The sequence below is a fragment of the Protopterus annectens genome, chromosome 8.part0 (assembly GCF_019279795.1).
Source record: "Protopterus annectens isolate FY-2018-M chromosome 8.part0, PAN1.0, whole genome shotgun sequence".
Lineage (NCBI taxonomy): Eukaryota > Metazoa > Chordata > Ceratodontiformes > Protopteridae > Protopterus > Protopterus annectens.
The window spans coordinates 1,144,721,085-1,144,736,108 of record NC_056741.1 but is presented as its reverse complement, the minus strand read 5'-3'; positions in this window follow the sequence as shown (position 1 = coordinate 1,144,736,108).

Below are 15,024 nucleotides of genomic sequence, written 5' to 3'. Positions count from 1 at the left end.
CCAAGTATAAGGCCATTGGCATTGCAAACAAAAAAAAATACAAAAATCAACTTTTATTTTTTTTTAGCCGATCACGGCTGTTTAAGCGTAGGGCAGCGGTGCGCAAGCGTGATGGGGGTAATAAAATAAACCTAAAATAAGCAGTCTAACTAAAATCACTATTCTGACATGCAAGTCAATGGCAGGCAGAAGACAACCTGGCCAGTGAGTAGTGGTTGCTAAAGGGGGAGGCTCAGTGTGAGACATGTAACTATGCATTAGCAGGCAGTCCTATGCAAATGAGGGGAAGGATAGTGAATCCCAGTTTTCCCCAGCATGTGAGTCAGATCCCAACAGTGTAAGAGTAGGAATAGTTTGGTGCAAGCCTAGGAGTTAGGTGGGGGGGAGTTTCAGGCATACTGTAAGCAGATTGGAGCCCTGTGGCTCGGGTTTGCTCCTAGCTTAGCACAGCTAAGCTAGGGGGTGTGTCTAAACCTGCTTAGCACTCCTTACAAAACCTAAGCAGGTGTGTGCGTGCCGCATACCGGGTTTTACAGGAAGAAAACAGAGGTTAAACCAGGAAATAGCAGCAGTGTGCACATTTGAGCACTCTGTGAGGCGTGCACACGGGCTTAAACAGGAAGGCAATGGGAAGTGAAAACAGCAGTAGGAAGGTAATCAAGGAGAACTAGTTTAGCTGGCAGATGAAATGAATTAGAATCAACCAATTACACAGGCAGCAGACCAGCCCAGCCCAGAACACTACTATAAACTATGCAAACACCTTCCCCTCTATTTTTTCCCCATACTCTACACCACCGGTGTAAACAAGCGGGGAACTTTTAACACTCACAACAGCAAAATGATAGGGGCTACAATAGCTCTCATACAACAACTTGTAGAAGAGGCTGAGGGTGGTGAGGATATGAATGCTGTCTACCAACCCACAGTGAGGAGATGGAGAAGAATGTACAGACCCAGGGTAACCTACTAGGTGCTACATGAGCTGGATATAGTGGAGCGCTATAGGGTGGTCAGGGACCTCCTACTGCAAATTGTTCAGCTGTGCCGGCCATGCCTCATACACAGAACTAACAGAGGGGAACCCATCCCAGTGGATACCAATTTATGTGTAGGCCTAAGAATACTAGCTACAGGAACCTTCCAAAGGCCAACTGGGGATATGATGGGGATTTCACAAGGATCAGTATCCAGGGTACTCCACCAGTTCCTGGATGCCATGTCAGCACATGTCGGTGAGCACATATATTTCCCCAACACCCATGAGGCGTTGGCCAGCAATATGCAACTGTTCCACCAAATAGCAGAATACCCTGAGGTAGTGGGTGCTATAGACTGCATGCACATACACATCAAAGCACCACCCGGTGAGCGGGGAAGGGTCTACATCAACCGCAAGGGCTTCCCCTCCATCAACTGCCAGGTTGTGTGCGATAATAATAAATGTGTGTGCTGGCTTCCCTGGAAGCTATCACGATTCCCACATCTGGCATCTGATGCAGCTGTACCAGAGATTTGCCAATGGGGACATTCCTGATGGTCACCTAGTGGGGGATGCTGGATATGCACTGGAGCCATGGCTGATGACACCCATCAGAAATGCACACACACCCGAACAAGAACTCCATAATGAGGCACACGCACAGACCAGAATTATAGTGGAGTGTGTGTTTGGGATGCTCAAGTCATGGTTCCGGTGCCTGGACACATCCGGTGGAGCCTTGCAGTATTCACCAGCTACATGTACCCAAATTGTCCTTGTATGTGCCATGCTACACAATATGATCCTGCAGAAACAGCTGCAGCCACACAGCCTCCCACCTTTGCCAAGGCCTGCACAGGCACAGAGTGATTTGGAGGAGAAACAACCTGAGCCTGCCCCAGTAGGCAGAAGGAGGCATGTCCTGTATGCCCTGGCCTTGGCAAAGAGCAATGCATAGCACATACACTGACACAGGAGGGAACCAGGGAATAACACCTCTCTCTGACTCTCACATACAGTAAAAGGGATGCCAAACATTACACTACCTGTGCCTAACCATGTCTAGGGAGTGTACTATGTGCATCCAACATAGACAGTCCTGCAGCACCACCCTCAATACTGGGACAACCACAAGGTAAGTGACTCACACATGCCAGTCAGGGAGGGTCACATACCTAACAACAGTCACAGCCAGCAGGACAGGTGTAGACAAACACAAACAAAGGCTGTGCTATGACCTCTGAATGAGGCTTATGGATAACCTCCCCCCAGGCCTACACAGTCAGACTACAGCAGGTCAGGCAATGGGATGTCAGTTCTGAAGGGTAGGAAGTCAGAAACTAATATATAGGTAATTAAAAGCTAAGATCTGTAGTACACTGGTACACCTCTAGTCAGCACGATAGGTAAGACTACAGACTGAAATGGAGTACCCAACATACCAGTACAGTCCTAGCAAATGTGTACAAGTGTCAGGTGTGCCCCCCCCTCATCTGACATAGAAATGTAGTCACAGTTAGGTGTGCCCCCCAATCCTGTGTAGAAACATAGAAATAGTCAGGTGTGCCCCCCCCCATCCTACGTAGAAATGTAGTAACAGTAAGGTGTGCCCTCCCAATTCTGTGTAAAAATGTAGAAATAGTCAGGTGTGCCCCCCATCCTACATAGAAATGTCGTAACTGTCAGGTGTGCCCCGAATCCTGTGTAGAAACATAGAAATAGTCAGGTTCCCCCCCAATCCTGTGTAGAAACGTAGAAATAGTCAGGTGTGCCCCCCATCCTACGTAGAAATATAGTAACAGTCAGGTGTGCCCCCCCCACAATCCTGTGTAGAAATGTAGAAATAGTCAGGTGTGCCCCCCCCCATCCTGTGCAAAAATGTAGTAACAGTCAATGCCAGATGATTGACCAATACCCTGCAGAGACAGCATGCTACCTGTAGGTGTACAACACAAAGGTCAGCACTCCAGTACAAACTCACTGGGCATGCCCACGTACTTAGAGAAATGGAGGCAATGTCAGTAAACAACATACTGAAAGGTCATACTGGGCATGCTCACACACTTAAACACACGAAGACCATGTCTGCAAACACCAGTGGACCAGACATATCTGGCAGCAGCAGATGTTAGTGCAGATACTCCTCAGTATGCAGCACTCATGCTTTGCACACACAGTGGATAGGAATACGCACAAATATGTAAGGACAACACACTATAATAAGCCAAAGGTAGACATACATAGATGTGTGGAAGAGGGTGACTGTGACAAAGAGCCATCCAGGTCTGTCCCACCCAGCACATAGCCAAAGGGCGACAACCACATGAGGGTCAGATGTCACTCACTGCAGATACTAGCCACCAGTATCTGTCAGCATTACACAGTATGTGATGCACATGCCAGCTGTGCTACATGACTGTTCAAGGAAGTAGTCATCTAGCAGCTGTATACACCTACCTGTAAAATATGACCCAAGTTGTGTCCACATCCAAACCTAGATGAATGGGTTATGGCCCATGCACACACTGCCTTCCCCATAGCCCCACTATGACAAGCCTGCTGAGGTCATCCACTGTGAAATACACCTTTGGGAGAGTTGTACCCCAGTAATCGCCCTGGCTTGTTCCATAACTGTGTACTGCTGTAGTGTGATAAACTAGTTAGGTAGGAGTTCTAACCCCAGCCTTCGCAACTGTGTGTGTGTGTGTCTGTCTGTCTGTCTCTGTCTATGTAGAGAGCAATGCTTTTTAGGGTAGTCACACCTCCTACAATTTCTATGCACACCTTTGGCAGTCCTGCTGATGTCATCCACATAGAAACACACCTCTGGGAAGGATGTAGCCTAGTACTCTCCGTAGCACGTCCTGTAACTGTGTACTTCTGTAGTGTAATAAAGTAGTTAGGTAGGAGCTCTAACCTCAGCTGTGGCAACTGTGTGTGTCTGTCCATCTGTGTAGAGAGCAATGCTTTTTAGGGTAGTCACACCCCCTACAACTTATATGCACACCTTTGGCAAGGCTGCTGATGTCATCCACCTAGAAATACACCTCTGGGAAGGTTGTAGTCCAGTACTCTCCGTAGCGCATGCTGTAACTGTGTACTGCTGTAGTGTGATAAAGTAGTTAGGTAGGTGTTCTAATCCCAGACATGGCAAGTGTTTGTGTGTCTGTCTGACTCTGTCTGTGTATACAGCAGTGCTTTTTAGGGTAGTCACACTCCCTACAGTCCAAATGCTCAACTTTGGCAAGGCTGCTGATGTCATCCACCTAGAAATACACCTCTGGGAAGGATGTAGCCCAGTAATCTCGGTAGCATGTGCCATGACTGCGTACTGCTGTAGTGTGATATAGACCTCTGTTAGGAGTTCTATACCCACACATGGCAGTTGTGGATTTTTTGTGTGTGTTTCAATGTCTGTGTAGGGAGCAATGTATTTTAGGCTAGTCACACTCAGTACATGTCAAATGCCCTACTTTGGCAATCCTGCCGATGTCATTCATTGTGAAATACACCTTTGGGGAAGAAGTTCTCCAGTAATCCCCGTGGTGTGTCGTATAACAGCTCCATGCTGTAGTGTGATATAAATCTCTCTTAGGGGTTCTATACCCACACATGTCGGTTGTGGACATTTTATGTATGTTTCAATGTCTGTGTAGGGAGCAATGCATTTTGGGCTATTCACACTCAGTACATTTCAAATGCCCTACTCTGGCAATCCTGCTGATGTCAGCCAATGTGATGTACACTTTTGGGGAAGGAGTACTCCAGCAATCTCCGTGGCGTATACTATAACTGCGCAGTCCTGTAGTGTAATAAACTAGTCAGGTAAGGGTTCTACTTCCAGACATGACAGGTGTGTGTGTGTGTGTGTGTGTGTAACTCATATCCTGTGTGGATGTGGGTGTGACACCTGGGCCCAATGTGGAGTGGGTTTTGCAAATTTCTTATATGATGGCCCTAGTATATATCACAATATCCACTGTACAGGGATAACAGATGTGAAGTAGCCAAGAGGCTGGGCTGCAAATCCATACCCATACATGTGACATCTAGGCCAGGCAATCACAGTTAGCAACCCCAGTATTACCCAGAGCACACTCTCAACCCATGTCTCATACACACATGCCGAGGCAACAGCCAATATGTGTGTAGTACACTGTATATTGGGGAATGATAGTAACTATGGAGTGAATACAGTAACCTACAGAGGGCATGACACCCTGTCCATCTGTCCAATAGGCACACATGCAGACAGTGCACCTTCCCCATGTTCCCCACTGGACACCAGCAACACCTGTGTTGCCATCATATGTGACCCACAAAGGACATACCATGCCTGAAAACATGCCCTGCATGGACACATACCACTGACACCAGGGAATGTCATTAACATGCTATCAATGTAGGTGCAGGGGTAACCTTCTGTCCATTGCCAGTTCCTGCCACAGGTGGCAAAGACTGGCACATCTGATGATAATCTGTGTACACAACATGGGTCTGACACCCCAGGTACAGTTCCACATGTCACTGTACATGCATGTGGGAAGTGTGCACATCCCAGACACTGTCCATGTCATGGACTAAGGAACACATACATGGCAAGTGATGCACAGCACTGGCCACATGCAATAGTCACCCAGGTGACTGGATGGTGAATACAGTGCCCACCTGTGTGGGCAAATGCAGAAACCACAGCCCTGAGCCACAATGCAGACCATTGTCATATGGCCTGATGCCAAGGTATACCTATCATCTAGCCTTGTATAGCTGTTTGGCACAGTTGACCACCACATTCCCATGAAGAAATGCACCCATGCATGTCAGTACTGCCACCCTGTGTGTTTGTGTGTGTGTTGCATGATGCGTATGATCACATCCACAGTCACTACAACCCCCAGTGGCATACTGAAGCATGCTGTCTGATGCCAGACACCTCCCCATACCTTTTGCCCATATAACATGTGCTCAGTGTCTCTTATTCTAAAAGTGTATTAATTCTGGTTTAAGCACTTGGGCTTCAGGCCAGTTATTTTACATTTAAGAGGGTTCATGGTCTGCACTCTTGCGGGAGGAGAGGCTGGACTCTGCCCTTCTGAGCTGGGAATTTCTGGTTAAAGGCTTATAGTGCCTACATATTTGAACTGCTTCTTACTGAAATTGGTACACCTTGTTTGCTGTAGCATAGACTAGACCCAGGCCTGCTGAATCTAGCTTTGTTTGTATAACTTGAGCACTAATCCAGGCGTTCTTTAAAGTATTCAATTGTATTTATTGCTGCTTGGTAGTAACTTGATTAAAGTGTAGCTATCATTCTAAGTCTTTTGGATTAAACACTTGGGCTTCAGACCAGTTGTTTTACATTAGGAAGGTTTGTGGCCTGCACTATGGTGGCAGGACAGGTAGCTTACATCCTTCTAAGTTGGGAACTGCTGATTGAGGGCTCAGTGTCTGTTATTCTAAAAGTGTATTAGTTCTGCTTTAAGCACTTGGGCTTCAGGCCAGTTATTTTACATTAAGAAAGTTCGTGGTCTGCACTCTTGTGGGAGGAGAGGCTGGACTCTGCCCTTTTGAGCTTGGAATTTCTGGTTAAAGGCTTATAGTGCCTGCATATTTGAACTGTTTCTTACTGAAATTGGTACACCTTGTTTGCTGTAGCATAGACTAGATCCAGGCCTGCTGAATCTAGCTTTGTTTGGATGCTTGTTTGCTTGTTATTTCCCTGAAATGCTAATTCCACCTAAAATGCGGCTTTTCAGTGCTTCTGTGGATACCTAGTGATATCTGCATTGCTTACTGTACTTATTTCCTTGTTTCACTTGAAAGAAAGTTAGTTTGTCATTTTTGCATTTAAGTTACCTGTAACACATTGCATTTAAGTTACCTGGCACTTGCTCACTAAAGCAATTATATAAGTCAGCACTAAAAAATTAAAAGCACTACACCCTCACAAATTCCCCTTGAGTACCTTGTTCCCCATTGGCCCTTTTTTTCAATTATAAAGGAATTCCCAATACTATTCTAGCATGTCCAAAGGTCAGCTGTCAATCTCCTCTCCGGTCCAGCTGGTGAATCTGGGAATCTTGAGGCAATGTTACAACTGCCTCATGTACACAAACAACCCTCTCCTCCTCCCAACAAATTCCAGCACATGTGAGAGATGCAACCATATAGCCAAACTGGAGGCTAAGCTCTCTCAACTCAGTACTGGCATAACCAGTCAGAAGGAGAAGGAAACCACACTCACTACAATTCCAGTCTCACATAGACCTACCACGACAGCAAACCAAACACATAAACACACAGAAACATACTCGGAAGCTCTAAATAAAAATCTGCCTAAGCAGCAGAGACCTCCAAAGCAGACACCCAAGCAACTGCTACCCCAAAACAAAACACGTGCAGCACATAGCTCACAAAGCCAGTGTGCTGAACAGTCACAGCCCTTAAGGCTAAACAACACACCTGATAGACTTGTAATAGGTGACTCTATCGTCAGGCACACTGACGTCCTGCTCACCAGGCTGAACAAGGAGAAGGTCACGGTGAGCTGCCTGTCGGGCGCTAGGATCCGCCACATAACACAAGCACTCAGGTCACTCCAAGGCAAGTACAAATATGACTCAGTCATTGTCCATGCTGGTGTGAATGACTTGAGACATACCTCCCTGGACTGCATGAAAAGAGACATAGAGGAGCTCTCTGAGCATGTAGCCCAGGCCGGTATGACCCTGACCTTGAGTAGCATCTTACCCTCACCAAGAATGATGCCACAATATGAAGACAAGATGATTGATTTCAACAATTGGCTTAAGTATTGGTGTCATTCAAAGGGGATCCAATGCCTGACAGCATGGGATGACATGCTCGACAAGCCACGATGCTTCGCTAGGGATGGCTTGCACCTGTCACCCCTGGGCTTTTGAATATTGGCAAAGGCTCTTGCTACCCCCATAGTGCCTTTTTAGGCAAGGCTCAAAAGACAAACCCACCTCCATAGGTATCACAAGGGATAAGAAACTAAGAGTAATGCTACTCAACGCCAGAAGTCTAAACCTCAAGATGCACGCACTCGAAACTCTCCTTAGCATGGAGAACATCGATATCTGTGCAGTAACAGAAACCTGGTTCAAGGCTCCCGAGAGTACCCCAGCACTACCAGATTATACCTCATACCATGCTTTTCGGCCCCAAAACTTGGACCGAACCACAAAAGGAGGGGGAGTATCAATATTTGTCAAAGATACCCACACCTCCAGGTTGGTGGCACAGCACGAAGCATCAGAGATGATCCATGTGCAACTAACAGTGGGTAAAACTGCCTTCCAGTTTATAGCCTGCTACAGACCACCCTCCCAAACCCAGGAACCCCACTCGGCCTTCCTGAGAACAGTGGAAAATATGAAGGTCTCTCCAAACACCATTATATTGGGCGACTTCAACTACCCAAACATAGACTGGGAGCATTACTCTAGCTCCAACACCCTAGCCCAAAGGTTCCTAGAATTTATAAACTCAAATGTTATGGAACAATATTTTACCACTCCCACAAGAGGGGAAAACATACTGGACCTGATCATCACCAACATGGGGACTCTATGCTGCAGACCAGAAGTGTATCCCTCACTGGTAAGATCAGACCATAAACTAATCTCACTGGATATTCACATCCCGACCCCACCCCCTGCCCAGAAAACCACAGTGAAAAACTTCTCTAAAGCAAATTTCACACTCCTCAAAACCGAGGTGGAATCCTTCAAAGCCCCCGGGCCTGTGGAAAATACAGCCCAGACCACAGAATCCTTTATAAACGCATTCTATGAACACCTTCAGGAATGCATGGATCATGCAATCCCAAATAAAACCAAGACCCAATCCTCCAAAGGCAGACGTCCTGTCTGGTGGACCCCAGCCATAAACAAACTATACAATAAAAGGAAGAAGCTACTACATGATAGAGCAAAATCCCAAAAAGGGAAGGCATCTCTGATCAGTATTAGCAAAAAACTACAGGCACTCATAAAATCGTCTAAGGCCAGCTTCGAGAGAAGAATTGCACAGGACACTAAGGATAATCACAAGACTTTCTTTAGTTATGCTAGGAACCTGGGTGGGAATTCCCAGATATGCTCAGAATTAGTACAAAATGACAAAAAATACACCGAACCCACAGACATTGCCAACATCCTAGCTGACAGGTTCAGCGCAAACTCCCCCCCCACCAAAAGAGCAAATATCTATCCCAGCAGAGTGCTGCCCTCCTGACATCTCAGATGCTCAGGTAAGAGCCACCCTCTCCAAAGCAAAAAACACAGCATCAATGGGACCAGACAGTGTCCCGGGCTGCGTCCAACATGAACTCCAAGAAGAGCTAAACCCAAACATAAAACTACTGTTCAATCTCAGCCTTACTACAGGATATGTACCCAAAGAGTGGCGTACAGCAACAGTGGTCCCTCTCCACAAAGGTGGTGCCTCAACGGATCCTGGAAACTATCACCCCATAAGCCTGACTAGCTTGGTCTGCAAAGCTATGGAAAGGATCATCATGGACCTCATAAATAAAGATATTGGGGACCTACAGACACTGGATCCTACCCAGTTCGGCTTTGTTAAGGGCAGATCCTGCCTCTTAAACCTGGTCAATTTCTTTGAAACAGTCACCAAGGCCATTGACGAGGGGAAGGTGGTCCACACAGCCTATCTGGACCTCGCAAAAGCCTTCGATACAATACCCCACTCGGGCATTATAGATAAGCTCACCAGCTTAAATATAAACCCCTATGTCACTAGATGGGTTGCAAACTGGCTCAAGGATAGAACCCACATGGTTAGAATTGCTGGAGCCATGTCAGACTCCAAACCAGTTACAAGTGGGGTCCCACAAGGCTCAGTCCTGGGACCTCTCTTGTTCGGTATATATTTCTCGGAGGTACAGGCCAACACGGAAGGACTGTGGCTGACCAAGTTTGCAGATGACTGAAAACTGGGCTCCATAATCGACTCTCCAGCTGACACAAGCATCCTCCAAAAGGGCCTCATAGAAACAGACAACTGGTGCCAGAGCCATGGCCTCAAGCTAAATGCCAAAAAGTGTATAGTCATCCCCTTTGGCAAAAACAAAGTGCCCACAAATTACCACATAGGTGGTAATCCATTAAGTGCAGAAGAAGTAATTAGGGACCTGGGGACCCAAGTTGATAGCAATCTCTCATTTGACAACCACGTGGCCAAAGTGGTTAGAAAAACATTTTATATAGCCCACCTAATCATGAAGGGATTCACATCTAGATCAGGGGAGGTCATCGTGCCTCTTTACTCATCCCTCATCAGGCCCATAATTGAGTACAATGCCCCTTTTGGGATGTACCTTACCAGACACCTGCAGCAACTGGAAAGACCCCAAAAGTACCTCACCAAGAGGATCAAAGGGCTCAAACTGATGCCATATGCTGCCCGGTTAAAGAAACTCCAGCTCTACTCAGTGGCATACCACCTGCTCAGAGGCGATCTGTGCCTGATGTATAAAGCCATGTCCAACCTGGAATTAATGGACATGCTGCACCTCAGAAAATCCAAATCTCATCGAGCTACGCGCTCGAGAGACTTGAACCTCAGCACTGAAATAAATAGGACATGCTGGAGGGACAAATTCATAACCCAGAGGCTCCCTTCACTCTGGAATAAAATCCCAGTCCAGGTTAGGCAGAGTCCCTCATTGACTCTCTTCAAGAGGAATCTTGATGAGTGGATGGGAGATTGTAGGTTTACCCCAGGTATCACTTCTGTGTCACTGTTAGACAGAGGCACAGTATACTAACCTCGAAAAAGGGCATAGCAAAATTAATTTAAAATGGGTGGTGAAAGCCAAACACACTCTGGCTAGGCTTATAAATGCCCTAGGGGAGATAGCCTAGTATGAACCTATGAACCTATAATCACTGTATGACCCGTGTGGTGCATGTGATACCTGCACAGTAATGTGTTGTGGTAATCTCACTAGTGATGAGCTGTATCCCTGGCCCTGGCAAGTGTGTCAATGTGTGTGCGTCCCTCTGAGAGTGTGGCTGTGTTGACGCTGGCACCTGTTCATGAGAACAGGCATGTGTACTTCACCTACCATATCCCTGTTGCAGATGTCACTCACCATCACATATATGTTCTGAGGACTCCACAACAGGTAACCTATGTGGCACATCTAATAACTGCATAGGACTGTGATAGCACTGCATAGTCATCAGGGGTTTGATACCCTGTGCTAGTAGGTGTGTGACACAAATATGCTTAGGTTTTACTCTTCCACCCCTCCCTAACTTGTCAATGCCTCTGTCTGACTCTCTCTCTCCCTCACTGGTGGAAGTGGCGACCTACATCTGCTTTTCTTAGGCAGCAGCATGTGCATTTTAAGTGATGCTCATGGTCAGCTGATGGCCCCTGCACAAATTGCAGCCCTCCCCTAGCTGATTGCATGTGGAACAGCTGTGGTAACATTCCCATAGCCAATTGCATGGAAACACACTCCAATATCTAGGAACAGCATGTTGGTGTTGGCCCTTTTCATTCACTGTGAGCAGGAGCTAGATCTGTTGTTTGGCAAACAGCATTTCAGATGGATTGGGGATTTACCTCTAACAACATACACTGTGGAAACAGGGCAACACACAGGAGGGGGATGTGCCTGACCTGACTACAGACTGTAAGTGCTGCTATACTGCATTTGGAGTAATGTTGGTATAACAGTGTGTGTGTGTGTGTGTGTGTGTGTGTGTGTGTGTGTGTGTGTGTGTGTGTGTGTGTGTGTGTGTGTGTGTGTGTATGGCTGTCCTACATGTTTTAATACCTGCCATGTTAGTTCTATGTGTATGAGGAATCCCTATCTGTAGGGTCATCTGCAGACTCGGCAGTGTGTTGTGCCTTTGGTTTCATGTGTTACCCACAGAGCATCTATCTGTAAACTGCAGAAGGTAGTGTGAGGATTGCAGTCTGTAGATGGTGAAAGCCGTGACAGTTACTGACCTCATATCCCTCATAGGACATATGTTGCAACAAACCCTGTTACAACAGTAAATGTATGAGGCTATCACAGCAACATGTCAGTATTGGCCCTGTGTATGTGCTTCCAGCCACAACTCTGTCAACCTTTGTACATATGTCATGCATTAAGAGGTGCAAGTGTGCTGTACACCATTAGTGTAATCATATCTGATAACAAGCCAGTGAGATATCAGACTGCTACACATGTTATGTACAGTAGGTGTCATATTTGATGACATACCCTGGACATTCTGTGATTGTTTGTACAGTACTGAGGTCTGTGTACTTATGGTGAATGCCAACAGTGTGTGTATTGTTAATATGTACCTTGGCCTGTGTACAGACTGCGGTAGATGTAATCATCCTAGGTTCCATCCTATCTGATGTTACATGCTGCTCTACTGTGTGTTACCATATTGGCTGACATGTCTGTAGGGCCATACACACACATGTCCCATACCACAGACGGGCATCAGACCACACTGTGTAATGACCCAGTATATGTAGGGTTAGTGTGTGAGTGGCACATATAAGGATGGTGTTGAACAGATAGTCCATATACTGTAATATTATGCTAGCTTATCATATGTGGCTGTGGCTGTGTTCACATTGGTTGTGGTTATGCACTTTCACACAGGTGTATCTTAACCTGTGCTGTGACATGCCTGTAGTGCCTGCTATATATGCAGGTACATGTGCATTTCCCCATAGGAGATATAGGCCAGTGTTGAGCCAGTCTGCCTGTAGCCTGCACAGTGCTTTGTTACATGCCTAGCAGCTTAGTGTACTTACCCAGCAAGGTGTCATGTCCAGATACTTTCCAGATGTACTGCTGCTGGGCCTCCCTTAACAGTCATGTATGTCAGAGAGAGTGGTGGGATGCTGTACAGATGCATGATAATATCTAGTGTGTAGTATGTGGCCATGGCACCTCTGTACCAGCAGTTATTATGTGTCAGGACAGACAGAGGTGTGTGAATGCATAGCATATGGAGGCAAATGTATACCAGTCATTATGTGTTATACCCAACTACATGGCTGTTAACATCCATATTGTCAGGCTTGGTCCACATGTTCTGCACTAAGGGGTTCTGTGTATACCTCTGGACTGTACAGAGTGTGTCAGAATGTCCACATCTATTGACCAATATCTCTGCTGTAGTCCACAGGAGCATTACTTGCTTGCACAGGTACTGTACTATGGTGTCCTTAGGATGTCTGTCAGTAGCCAATGGCACACGTGTGAAAAGCAGATGTAACCTCCCACACACACACCATGTCTGTGAAGACAATCCCTATTACAGTAGCAATAGTCTGCTAATATACCTGCTATACATGCCTGACATCCCCTTGCACTATGAAGGTGGGACTATAGGGGCTGAGGTAGGGCTACACCCCATGTTCAGGACATATGGTGAATATATATGTACATATGATTATCCAGATATCTATATAGATAGTTACACATGTACATATCGACATATATAGATGGGTGTGTATATGTACATAGATATGCATATATACACCCATATATATACATATACAGAGCAGTATATGTCTACACATATACAGATAGAGATACATATGCACATATACGTATACCACACTCCCATGCCTGCCAGCAGTCCACTGCTGTTGTATCCCCCATGCATACGGTGGGGCTGGAGCCATATATGTGTGGGCTTCACCTACACAATGCATGTGCGCCCATATGCACTCCAGAGGCCAGAGTATGTAACAGTGGTATATGGCCCTGTATTGTTGAGTTTGGGGGGGGAGCACCATACATAACCTAGGCTGTTACAATATCTGGGGGTATCAGGGGTGAGCTGCCTTAAGGTATCTGGATGTACAGTCCCATACATTTCACATAGCGTGACATTACTTACATAAAGTGGGTTACTGCAGGCCTACTGCCTCCTGCCATGCAGTCTGTTTTGTTTGCCAGTGTGCCTGTGATGGTGTCAGATATGCCTTGTTATGTAACAGTTACATCCCATTTGGTCAACTGAAGTCTTTACCACCTAGTGATTGTGTATAGAGTGTAGATAGAGGCTGCTGGACTATACATCTGCATCACTTACTGTTGATTGTGTGGTATCCTGTGGCCCACTCTGTCTTTACTAATGTATGATTTGAAGGGCTTGGCCTGGACAGCAACAGTTGTGGACCTTTCCAGACTACTGTATTAGTATAAGCTGTTTAAAACTTTCATTTAAAGGCTCACTGCTGCTTTTCAGCTGTGAGAAACATTTCTGCAGTTTTTTCTAAGTAGTAGGGATATTTGTAGCATTTCCATATTCAGGCTTGTATTTGGGCCTAGTGTTTGTGGAGGCTGTGTGTCTGAGCACATATTCAGGGACATCTTGGTTTAGCCAAAGCCATCAGGCATTTCAGTGAGAGAGAATTGTTTGAGGTCATTGGCTGACTGAGGTCACCTGGACTACAGCTTAGACTAAGCACCTCATTGGTTCTTTTGAGATTTCTTTCTTAAAAGCTGTCTCAGATTTCAACTTTCTGTTACCTAAGAAGTTCAGTTGTGAGTGTTCTGCCATTTCACACTGAGCTGATAGAAAGAAAGACACTGAGGAAACTCGGAGCTATAATATATAACATTAAGTATCCTGTTTTTTGTTTATTTAGTTCTTTATTTCTTTGTTATTTATAGCACTTCATGTACTGTGTATTTTTCTAGCTAGTTTCACTGTGTGTGAGGTATTAACTGGAAATTGTCCACTTTTATTAAGCATCTGTTGGGTTGTTTGTTTCTGATAACTTGTTGCAGTTAAACTCTTTTTTTCTAGAGGCACCTTTAGCTGTTTAAAACTTTCATTTAAAGGCTCACTGTTGCTTTTCAGCTGTGAGAAACATTTCTGCAGTTTGTTTCCCACACTTCCTCCCTGTTGGTATAGTGTTTTTATAGTTGGTGGCTTTGCAGTTGCCCGCCCCTAGTGTACATTTGATCTGGGACCCTCCTCCCAGTCTAGTGTCATTACCTCATTCTACCCAGT